The following is a 13,326-nucleotide window of genomic DNA, read 5'->3' on the forward strand; positions in this document are numbered from 1 at the left end:
AGGCCCTGTCCGGCAGCAGACATGCCGAACCCACGATGCAACAGCCGGGGAAGGAGAAAGGCTACAACAAAAATCCAGGTGGTCTCCATCATGAGCATTAAATATGTTTTATGCATTATTCCGTAGCCTACCCCTGGAGGGGGACATGTTAAACAGTCCCATCCCTTGCTTACCGCACCACTTGTATCGTCCTGCACTTACAGCAGTTTTTATTGACTAAAGCAATGCATCACATTTTTGCTTCTAATTGTATTTCTTTCTTACACATATGTTCATCTATGACATGTTGCATCCGTACGTTTTGGTACGGCTAAGTACACCAAGGGCTTATGTTTCCCGCGTTATGGTGTGATAAGTCCGAACACTTTCACAAGTGCGGCACCTCGAACTTATAGCATTATATGCATCGGCTCCGAATCATGTTCTTGGGTCAATAGTTGGGTTTGCCCGGCTCCCATGTTTTGGTACCTTACGTTCTGTTTTATCGGCTAAGGTAGCACTGGGAGAACCACTGCGATTGCGCCCCAGTTGAGATGGGTTAGCGCCTCAGTAGAGAAAGCTAAAACTGACCGTCATGATGAGGCGAGAGCTGGTCGCTGTTCGAGAGGTTCTTTGCGAGTCCCTAAAGACTTATGCCGCTTCGAGCGAGGAGCCGGATTCTGTCCGGCCAAGGCGTGGATAGCGCCCCAAATTCGGCCTTCCGAAAACTAGGGGCTTCGCTGAAATTTAAAATTATAGAATTCTATGGCTAAGTGAGAGTGTTCAAGCATTATAAGTCCGGTTGCCTTGTTCGATGTGTCGAGCGCCTCCCTAGATGGACCCAAAAATGGGAACAAGAGCGCTCGAGTTTATCCCGAACACCCCAGCACTCGTGGCATGGGGGCTGAAGCCGACGACTTGCCATCTCTCAGATTTGATAAACAGCCTCACAGAAGGTAATATTTTAAATTAACAAGCATTGCTTAGCGCATATGAACCAAGTTTTCAGCGCACAGGATGACAAAATGCGAGTCTACTCAAATATTACATCTTTGGAGCACTCACCCGCAATAGTGCGGGCGCCCTTCAGCACACTCTTATAATACATCTCGGGCGTACGATACTCCTTGCCCTCTGGTGGTGGGTCCGTCACAAGCTTCTGGGCATCCATCTTGCCCCAGTGCACCTTTGCGCGGGCAAGGGCCCGACGCGCACCCTCGATACAGGCGGAGTGCTTGATAACTTCAACCCACGGGCACGCGTCCACCAGCCGCCGCACCAGGCCGAAGTAGCTCCCAGGCATAGCCTCCTTAGGCCACAGCCGAACTATGAGGCCCTTCATGGCCTGTTCGGCCGCCTTGTGGAGCTTGACCAGCTGCTTCAGCTGGTCGCTAAGGGGCACCGGATGTCCGGCCTCAGCATACTGAGACCAGAAGACCTTCTCCATTGAGCTCCCCTCCTCGGCCCGGTAGAATGCGGCAGCATCGGACACACTGCGGGGAAGATCTGCGAATGCTCCTGGAGAGCTCCGAATTCGGGTAAGCGACAGGTAATTAACACTCACATGCTTACTTTGCATGAAAAATGCCCTACCCGCTGCTATTTTCTTCACCGCCTCTATCTCCTGGAGGGCCTTGTAGGCTTCGGCCTTAGCGGCTTTGGCACTCTCAAGAGCCGTTGCAAGCTCAGACTCTCGAGTCTTTGAGTCACGCTCCAGGCTCTCGTATTTCTTCACGAGATCCTGGAGCTCTTGCTGTACCTCCGCCACCCGCGCCTCCTGTTTCTCTCGCTCGGTGTGCTCCACAGCCGCATTGCGTTCGGCCGCGGCCACCGCCTCCTTCAGGATCGCCACCTCGTTAGTGGCCCCTGCAATACCCCAGTTATCCTTGTTATTTTTCTTGCAACCAAATCCTTTTCTGTAAGGTACAATTTTCATAAGGTATTACTCACCTTCTTTTTCCTCGAGCTGCTTCTTGGCATGGCCGAGCTCGTTCTCGGACCGCTCGAGGTTTTCCTTCAAAGTATTGACCTCCGCAGTCAGTGCGGCAGAGGTCAGCAGCAAAGCCTGCAATCCCATATTGACATATTTTCATGACTCCTGCGTTTATCTTTCTAAAGATCCTCAGTCCAGCTTTTCTTTCCGAACACCGAACCGAGCATCAGGGGCTACTGTCTATGCGGTACCATTTTACATATATTGAAATTCTTACCTCAAAGCCTGTTAGAAGGCTGCTGCAAGCTTCAGCCAGCCCGCTCTTGGCGAGCTGAACCTTCTGAATCACCGCACTCATAACAGTGCGGTGTTCCTCTTTGATGGAGGCGCCGTTGAGCGCCCCCAGCAAGTTATCCGGCACCTCCGGTTGGACGGAGGCAGCCGGCGTCGCGGTCTTGCCCTTCTTGCGAAGGGGTCGCTCGCCGGACTCCGGAGCCACTATGGGTTCCGGGGCTGAGTCCGGTGCAAAGTCCGGGAGGTTGTCCTGCGACAGCTCCGGGGCCCTCTCCTCCTGGTGGGTCCCTTCCTGGGATCCCACCTCGGCATCGTCCGCATCACGAGGGGTGGAGGCAATCGGAAAAGAATCCATATCCAACGCCCCTAAGGACCCGCTCGACGAAGTGGGGAGATCATCCTTAGGCGGACTGCAGGGTTGTATGCGGCATTAGAAAGACATAACGTGGCGGAAAACGAAGACCTTGAAGTTATTCGGGAGTCCGGATACTTACGATCTCGCCAGAGGCTTGGCCCTTGGAGGCCAGTCCTCGTCGTCGTCACTGGCATTGGCGGAACAGTCCGGGGGAAGAGTTTTTCCCCTCTTGGACCCTTCGGCCTCCCTTGTTGGGGAGGCCTTCCTTTTCTTCCCTCCCCCCGCTGGGGGAGAGGCTTTCTTCTTCTCCTCCTCGCCTTGGTGGGAGGAATCGGCCTCGGATTCATCGTCCGATAGCACCTGAAAACGGGAACTCTTTCGAGTCCCCGTGGCCTTCTTCTTAGCCTTCTTCTCGGGCACCACGTGGGGTGCCGGAGCCAGCAGCCCCGTTAGGCGGGCGTCGGCTGGGTCCTCTGGCAATGGGGCCGGACAGATAGCCTGTGCGGCCTTCTTCGGCCAGTCCTGTCAAACGAAAGGGAGTTTAGATCCCGCATAGAGTCAAACTATGAATAAAAAGCGTCCCGTAAAGGACAATATCACTTACCTCGTCAGCTGGACGCTGCGAGATGAATCTTCGATCTTCGGTAGCGGATGCGGGAGCCTCGGCGCCCTTGAACAGCACCTTCCAGACCTCTTCGCACGTAGTGTCGAAGAGCCCATTCAAAGTCTGGTGCTGCGCCGGATCGAACTCCCACATATTGAAGCCCCATCGTTGGCACGGGAGAATCTGGCGGATGAGCATGACCTGGACTACGTTGACAAGCTTGAGCTTCTTGTCCACCAGCTTTTTGACGCAGGCTTAGAGTCCGGTCAGCTCCTCCGAATCGCCCCAAATCCGGCCGCTCTCTTTCCAGGAAGTGAGCCGTGTGGGGATGCCGGATCTGAATTCGGGGGCCGCTGCCCATTCGGGATCACGCGGCTCGGTGATGTAGAACCACACCGATTGCCACCCCTTGATGGTTTCCACAAAGGTGCCCTCCAGCCACGTAATGTGGGACATCCTGTCCACCATGGCGCCTCCGCACTCCGCTTGGCTGCCCTTCACAACCTTCGGCTTGACACTGAAGGTCTTGAGCCACAAGCCGAAGTGGGGCTGGATGCAGAGGAAGGCCTCGCACACGACGATAAACGCCGAGATGTTGAGAATAAAATTCGGGGCCAGATCATGGAAATCTAGGCCATAGTAGAACATGAGCCCCCGGACAAAGGGATGAAGTGGGAAGCCCAGTCCGCGGAGGAAATGGGGAAGGAATACTACCCTCTCATGGGGCCTGGGGGTGGGGATGAGCTCTCCCTCGTCGGGGAGCCGATGCGCTATGTCGCTGGACAAGTATCCGGCGTCGCGCAGCTTCTGGATATGCCCCTCCGTGACGGAGGAGGCCATCCATTTGCCTCCAGCTCCGAACATATTTGGAGAAGGTTGAGGTGAGATGTGCGGGCTTGGGCACTAGAGCTCGAGTTCGCAGAGATGGATAAGCCAAGGAGGAAGAAGGCGCAGGTAAAAAGGTTGGATCTTTATCCCCTTATATGGGCGGACAGAAACACGCGTCCCCATCGGCCTAGTAAAACTCTCTTATCTCCCAAGCATCACAATCAATGGCGCGGTTGGGTTACCCACGTCTGTATTGATGGGAATCCCGGAATAAGGGGAACACGATCTCTGCTTCGACAAGACGTGCCAAGGAAACCGCCTCGCTAAACGCGCTGAGGTGGAACAATAAAAACAATTCGAGTAAAGGCTTGGAAGTGGTGTGACATCACGCCGCAGAATACGTCAGCAGATTGATCTTGTGTAATATTATTCTCTCTACGGTGGTATGTGGAATTTATTTTTGCAGAGCCGGACACTATCCTGGTGTTCACAATCTTCTATAAATTATTCGGAGGAGGAACCTGCCTTGCAATGCCGAAGACAATATGCGCGCGGACTCGTCGTCATTGAAGCCTGGTTCAGGGGCTACTGAGGGAGTCCCGGACTAGGGGGTGTCCGGATAGCCGAACTACCATCATCGGCCGGACTCCAAGACTATGAAGATACAAGATTGAAGACTTTGTCCCGTGTCCGGATGGGACTTTCCTTGGCGTGGAAGGCAAGCTTGGCGATACGGATATGTAGATCTCCTACCATCGTAACCGACTCTGTGTAACCCTAGCCCTCTCCGGTGTCTATATAAACCGGATGGCTTTAGTCCATAGGACGAACAACAATCATACCATAGGCTAGCTTCTAGGGTTTAGCCTCCTTGATCTCGTGGTAGATCTACTCTTGTAACCCACATCATCAATATTAATCAAGCAGGACGTAGGGTTTTACCTCCATCAAGAGGGCCCGAACCTGGGTAAAAACATCGTGTCCCTTGTCTCCTGTTACCATCCGCCTAGACGCACAGTTCGAGACCCCCTACCCGAGATCCGCCGGTTTTGACACCGACAGTGGGTTTATGATCCAGCTTATCTATGAACAATATTTGATTCTTCTCTGAATTCTTTTATGTATGATTGAGTTATCTTTACAAGTCTCTTCGAATTATCCGTTTGGTTTGGCCAACTAGATTGGTAGTTCTTGCAATGGGAGAAGTGTTTAGCTTTGGGTTCAATCTTGCGGTGTCCTTACTCAGTGACAGAAAGAGTTGCAAGGCACGTATTGTATTGTTTCCATCGAGGATAACAAGATGGGTTTTTTTTATCATATTGCATGAATTTATCCCTCTACATCATGTCATCTTGCTTAAGGCATTACTCTATTTTACTTAATACTCTAGATGCATGCTGGATAGTGGTCGATGAGTGGAGTAATAGTAGTAGATGCAAAATCGTTTCGACCTACTTGTCTTGGATGTGATGCCTATATACATGATCATACATAGATAATCTCATAATTATTTGCTTTTCTATCAATTGCTCAACAGTAATTTGTTCACCCACCGTAGAATACTTATGCTCTTGAGAGAAGCCACTAGTGAAACCTATGGCCCCCGGGTCTATTCTCATCATATCAATCTGCATTACTTTATTTACTTGCTTTGTTTTTACTTTGCCTTTTACTTTTTACTTTGCATCTATCTATCAAAAATACCAAAAATATTATCTCTATCAGATCTCACTCTCGTAAGTGACCGTGAAGGGATTGACAACCGCTAAGCGTTGGTTGCGAGTTGCTATCATTTTGTGTAGGTACGAGGGACTTGTGCGTGATCTCCTACTGTATTGATACCTTGGTTCTCAAAAACCAAGGGAAATACTTACGCTACTTTACTGCATCATCCTCTCCTCTTCGGGGAAATCCAACGCAGTGCTCAAGAGGTAGCAAGAAGAATTTCTGGCGCCATTGCCCGGGAGTTCGCGCAAAAGTCAACTATACCAAGTACCCATCACAATCCCTATCTCTCGCATTACATTATTTGCCTCTCGTTTTCCTCTCCCCCACTTCACCCTAGCTATTTTATTCGCCCTCTCTTTCCCAATCTCCTCCTCTCTTTCTCTTTTGCCTTTTTCTCGTTTGCCTTTGCTTGTGTGTTGGATTACTTGTTGCCATGGCACAAGATAATACCAAATTGTGTGAGTTCTCGAATACCAATAATAATGATTTCCTTAGTACTCCGATTGCTCCTCTTAATAATGATGAGTCTTGTGAAATTGATACCGCTTTGCTAAATCTTGTTATGAAAGATCAATTCGCCGGCCTTCCTAGTGAAGATGCCGCTACTCATTTAAACAATTTTGTTGATTTGTGTGATATGCAAAATAAGAAAGATACGGATAACAATATTGTCAAATTGAAGTTATTTCCGTTTTCACTTAGAGATCGTGCTAAAATTTGGTTTTCATCTTTGCCTAAAAATAGTATTGATTCTTGGAACAAGTGCAAAGATGCTTTTATCTCTAAATATTTTCCTCCCGCTAAGATCATCACTCTTAGGAACAATATTATGAATTTCAAACAACTTGATCATGAGCATGTTTCCCAATCTTGGGAAAGAATGAAATTGATGCTTCGCAATTGCCCTACTCATGGTTTGAATTTATGGATGATCATACAAAATTTTTATGCCGGATTAAACTTTGCTTCTAGAAATCTTTTAGATTCGGCCGCGGGAGGCACGTTTATGGAAATTACGTTAGGATATGCTACAAAATTGCTTGACAATATTATGGCTAATTATTCTCAATGGCATACCGAAAGAACTTCTAGTAAAAAAGTGCATGCTATAGAGGAAATCAATGTTTTGAGTGAAAAGATGGATGAACTTATGAAGATGTTTGCTACTAAAAATACTTCTCTTGATCCCAATGATATGCCTTTATCTACTTTGATTGAGAATAATAATGAATCTATGGATGTGAATTTTGTTGGAAGGAACAGTTTTGGAAACAACGCGTATAGAGGGAATTTTAATCCTAGGCCTTATCCTAGTAATCCTTCTAATAATTATGGAAATTCCTACAATAACTCTTATGGAAATTTTAATAAGATGCCCTCTGAATTTGAGAGTAATGTTAAAGAGTTTATGAATTCACAAAAGAATTTTAATGCTTTGCTTGAAGAAAAATTGCTTAAGGTTGATGATTTGGCTAGGAACGTTGATAGAATTTCTCTTGAAATTGATTCTTTAAATCTTAGATCTATTCCTCCTAAACATGATATCAATGAGTCTCTCAAAGCTATGAGAATTTCCATTGATGAATGCAAGGAAAGAACCACTAGATGCGTGCTTCCAAAGATGCCTTTATTAAAGCGTATTCTTACGATTCCTATGAAAATCAAGATGAAGATCTAAAATTTATTGATGTGTCCCTTATTAAATCCTTGTTTTGCAATATGAATCTTGATGAAACTAAATATGATCTTCCTTTACCTAGAAGGCGTCCTAAAAATTCTGAGTTTCTAGATCTTGATGATGAAATTGATGAAAGTGGGATTGAAAGAAATAAAAATCTTGATGTTGCTAAACCCACTATTTTGGATCTCAAGGAATTTAATTATGAAAATTGCTCTTTGATTGGTTGTATTTCCTTGTTGCAATCCGTGCTAGATTCTCCTCATGCTTATGGTCAAAACAAAGCCTTTACCGAACATATTGTTGATGACTTGATGCAATCTTATGAAGAAAAACTTGAGTTGAAAGTTTCTATCCCTAGAAAACTCTATGATGAATGGGAACCTACTATCAAAATTAAAATTAAAGATTATGAGTTTCATGCCTTGTGTGATTTGGGTGCTAGTGTCTCCACTATTCCTAAAACTTTGTGTGATTTGCTAGATTTCCGTGACTTTGAAGATTGCTCTCTAAACTTGCATCTTGCGGATTCCACTATTAAAAAAGCCTATGGGAAGAATTAATGATGTTCTTATTGTTGCCAATAGGAATTATGTGCCCGTAGATTTTATCGTTCTTGATATAGATTGCAATCCTTCATGTCCTATTATTCTTGGTAGACCTTTCCTTAGAACGATTGGTGCGATTATTGATATGAAGGGAGGGAACATTAGATTACAATTTCCCTTGAGAAAGGGTATGGAACACTTCCCTAGAAACAAAATAAAATTACCATATGAATCTATCATGAGAGCCACTTATGGATTGCCTACCAAAGATGGCAAAACCTAGATCTATCTTCGCTTTTATGCCTAGCTAGGGGCGTTAAACGATAGCGCTTGTTGGGAGGCAACCCAATTTTATTTTGTGTTCTTTGTTTTAGTTCATGTTTAGTGTTAAATTTTGTTTCTACTTTCTGTTTAGATGTGGTTTTGTGTTTTAGTTAGTGTTTGTGCCAAGTAGAACCTATAGGATAAGCAATGATGATAGTTGATTTGATTCTGCTGAAAAACAGAAACTTTGCGCTCACGAGAAAAAATTCAATAAATCACAGAAACGTGCTTTTGCATTGATTCTTTTTGCTGATGATCAATAAACAAATTTTCCAGGACTTCCTATTTTGTTAGAATTTTTAGAGTTCGAGAAGTTTGCGTTAGTTACAGACGGCTACAGACTATTCTGTTTTTGACAGATTCTGGTTTTCGTGTGTTGTTTGCTTATTTCAATGCATCTATGGCTAATAAATTAGTTTATAAACCATAAGGAAGTTGGAATACAGCAGGTTTAACACCAATATAAATAAATAATGATTTCATTACAGTACCTTGAAGTAGTATTTTGTTTTCTTTCACTAACGGAGCTCACGAGATTTCTATTGAGTTTTGTGTTGTGAAGTTTTCAAGTTTTGGGTGAATTCTTTTGATGGATTATGGAACAAAGAGTAGCAAGAGCCTAAGCTTGGGTATGCCCATGGCACCCCCAAGATAATCCAAGGACACCAAAAAGTCAAAGCTTGGGGATGCCCCGGAAGGCATCCCCTCTTTCGTCTACTTCCATCGGTAATTTACTTGGAGCTATATTTTTATTCACTACATGTCATGTGTTTTGCTTGGAGCGTCTTGTATTATTTGTTTCTTTGTTTGTTAGTTTGCCACAATCATCCTTGCTATACACACCTTTTGAGAGAGCCATACATAATTTGGAATTTGCTAGAATACTCTATGTGCTTCACTTATATCTTTTGAGCTTGATAGTTTTGCTCATAGTGCTTCACTTATATCTTTTGAGCGTAATAATTTTTTGCTCTAGTGCTTCACTTAGATCCTTAAGAGCACGGTGGTGGATTTGTTTTAAAGAAACTATTGATCTCTCATGCTTCACTTAGATTATTTTGAGAGTTGTTAATAACATGGTAATTGCTTAATGTTAATATACTTGGTGTTCAAGATATGTGAAACTTTCTTTTGAGTGAATTGAATACTAAGATAAGTTTGATGCTTGATAATTGTTTTGAGATATGGAGGTGATAATATTAAAGCAATGCTAGTAAGGGTAATTATGAATTTAAAGAATGCTTGTGTTGAAGTTTATGATTCCCGTAGCATGCACGTATGGTGAACCGCTTGTGATGAAGTTGGAGCACAATTTTATTTATTGATTGTCTTCCTTATGAGTGGTAGTCGGGGACGGGCGATGGTCTTTTCCTACCAATCTATCCCCCTAGGAGTATGCGTTAAATGCTTTGGTTTTTGATGACTTCTAAATTTTTGCAATAAGTGCATGAGTTCTTTTGATTAATGTTGAGTCCATGGATTATACGCACTCTCACCCTTCCGCCATTGCTAGCCTCTCTAATACCGCACACTTTTCGCCGGTATCATACACCCACCATATACCTTCCTCAAAACAGCCACCATATCTACCTATCATGGCATTTCCATAGCCATTCCGAGATATATTGCCATGCAACTTTCCACCGTTCCGTTCATATGACACGCATTACTTTTGTCATATTGCTTTTTGCATGAACATGTAGTTGACATTGTATTTGTGGCAAGGCCACCCTTCATAATTCTTTCATACATGTCGCTCTTGATTCATTGCATATCCCGGTACACCGCCGGAGGCATTCATATAGAGTCATATCTTGTTCTAAGTATCGAGTTGTAATTGTTGAGTTGTAAGAAAAATAAAAGTGTGATGATCATCATTATTAGAGCATTGTCCTAGTGAGGAAAGGATGATGGAGACTATGATTCCCCCATAAGTCGGGATGAGACTCCGGACTTTGTGAAAAATAAAAGAGGCCAAAGAAGCCCAATTAAAAAAAAGAGGCCAAAGAAGCCCACCAAAATTAAAAAAATGAGAGAAAAAGAGAGAAGGGACAATGCTACTATCCTTTTTCCACACTTGTGCTTCAAAGTAGCACCATGATCTTCATTATAGAGAGTCTCATATGTTGTCACTTTCATATACTAGTGGGAATTTTTCATTATAGAACTTGGCTTGTATATTCCAATGATGAGCTTCCTCAAAAGGGCCCTAGGTCTTCGTGAGCAAGCAAGTTGGATGCACACCCACTTAGTTTCTTTTGTTGAGCTTTCATATACTTATAGCTCTAGTGCATCTGTTGCATGGCAATCCCTACTCACTCACATTGATATCTATTGATGGGCATCTACATAGCCCATTGATATGCCAAGTTGATGTGAGACTATCTTCTCATTTTTGTCTTCTCCACAACCACCATTCTATTCCACCTATAGTGCTATGTCCATGGCTCACACTCATGTATTGCGTGAAAGTTGAAGAAGTTTGAGATTTCTAAAGTATGAAACAATTGCTTGGCTTGTCATTGGGGTTGGGCATGATTAAATACTTTATGTGATGAAGATAGAGCATAGCCAGACTATATGATTTTGTAGGGATAACTTTCTTTAACCATGCTATTTTGAGAAGACATGATTGCTTTGATTAGTATGCTTGAAGTATTAATATTTTTATGTCAATATGAACTTTTGTCTTGAATCTTTCGGATCTGAATATTCATGTCACAATTAAGAAGATTTACATTGAAATTATGCCAAAGTATCACTCCGCATCAAAAATTCTTTTTTATCATTTACCTACTCGAGGACGAGCAGGAATTAAGCTTGGGGATGCTTGATACGTCTCCAACGTATCTATAATTTTTGATTACTCCATGCTACTTTGTCTACTGTTTTGGACTATATTGGGCTTTATTTTCCACTTTTATACTATTTTTGGGACTAACCTATTAACCGGAGGCCCAGCCCAGAATTGTTGTTTTTTTTGCCTATTTCAATATTTCGAATAAACAGAATATCAAACGGATTCCAAATGGAATAAAACCTTCGGGAACGTGATTTTCCAACCGAACGTGATCCAGGAGACTTGGACCCTACTCCAAGAAGTTTCCGAGGAGGCCACGAGGGTGGAGGGCGCGTCCCCCCTGGGCGTGCCCCCCTACCTTGTGGGCCCCTCGGAGCTCCACCGACGTACTCCTTCCTCCTATATACACCTACGTACCCTCGTCAGATCAGAAACAGAGCCAAAAACCTAATTCCACCACCGCAAACTTCTGTATCCGCGAGATCCCATCTTGGGGCCTGTTCTGGAGCTCTGCCAGAGAGGGAATCCACCATGGAGGGCTTCTACATCAACACCATAGCCTCTCCGATGAAGTGTGAGTAGTTTACTTCAGACCTTCGGGTCCATAGTTATTAGCTAGATGGCTTCTTCTCTCTTTTTGGATCTCAATACAATGTTCTCCCCCTCTCTTGTGGAGATCTATTCGATGTAATCTTCTTTTTGCGGTGTGTTTGTTGAGACCGATGAATTGTGGGTTTATGATCCAGCTTATCTATGAACAATATTTGATTCTTCTCTGAATTCTTTTATGTATGATTGAGTTATCTTTACAAGTCTCTTCGAATTATCCGTTTGGTTTGGCCAACTAGATTGGTAGTTCTTGCAATGGGAGAAGTGTTTAGCTTTGGGTTCAATCTTGCGGTGTCCTTACTCAGTGACAGAAAGAGTTGCAAGGCACGTATTGTATTGTTTCCATCGAGGATAACAAGATGGGGTTTTTATCATATTGCATGAATTTATCCCTCTACATCATGTCATCTTGCTTAAAGCGTTACTCTGTTTTACTTAATACTCTAGATGCATGCTGGATAGTGGTCGATGAGTGGAGTAATAGTAGTAGATGCAGAATCGTTTCGATCTACTTGTCTTGGATGTGATGCCTATATACATGATCATACCTAGATAATCTCATAATTATTCGCTTTTCTATCAATTGCTCAACAGTAATTTGTTCACCCACCGTAGAATACTTATGCTCTTGAGAGAAGCCACTAGTGAAACCTATGGCCCCTGGGTCTATTCTCATCATATCAATCTCCATTACTTTATTTACTTGCTTTGTTTTTACTTTGCCTTTTACTTTTTACTTTGCATCTATCTATCAAAAATACCAAAAATATTATCTCTACGAGATCTCACTCTCGTAAGTGACCGTGAAGGGATTGACAACCCTTGAGCGTTTGTTGCGAGGTTCTATAGTTTTGTGTAGGTACGAGGGACTTGTGCGTGATCTCCTACTGGATTGATACCTTGGTTCTTAAAAACTGAGGGAAATACTTACGCTGCTTTACACCTCTCCTCTTCGGGGAAATCCAACGCAGTGCTCAAGAGGTAGCACATGCCACACTATAATGTTTGGACCAAGTACGGAGAAATAGTGGTTATGATGGAAGACATCGGAGAAGAAGAGGACGATGACAACTATATGCCCCCTAAATACGGTGATGCTGCAACAAGGGAAGCTGTTGAAGATCAAGAGGAACCAGATGATGTGCCAGATGATGATCTCCGTCGGGTCATTGTTGATGCAAGGAGACAGTGTGAAAGTGAACAGGAGAAGGTGAAGTTCGATCGCATACTAGAGGATCACAAAAAAGGTTTGTACCCCAATTGCGAAGATGGCAACACAAAGCTCGGCATCGTACTGGAATTGTTGTAGTGGAAAGCAGAGAATGGTGTGCCTGACAAAGGATTTGAGAAGCTACTGAAAATATTGAAGAAGAAGCTTCCAAAGGATAATGAGTTGCCCGACAATACGTATGAAGCAAAGAAGGTTGTATGCCCTATAGGATTGGAGGTGCAGAAGATACATGCATGCCCTAATGACTGCATCCTGTACCTTCGTGCGTATGAGGATTTGAACGCATGCCCGGTATGTGGTGCATTGCGGTATAAGATCAGACAAGATGACCCTGGTGATGTTGATGGCGAGCACCCCTGGAAGAGGGTTCCTGCCAAGGTGATGTGGTATGCTCCTATAATACCATGGTTGAAAC

The sequence above is a fragment of the Triticum dicoccoides genome, chromosome 4B (assembly GCF_002162155.2).
Source record: "Triticum dicoccoides isolate Atlit2015 ecotype Zavitan chromosome 4B, WEW_v2.0, whole genome shotgun sequence".
Taxonomy (NCBI): Eukaryota; Viridiplantae; Streptophyta; class Magnoliopsida; order Poales; family Poaceae; genus Triticum; species Triticum dicoccoides.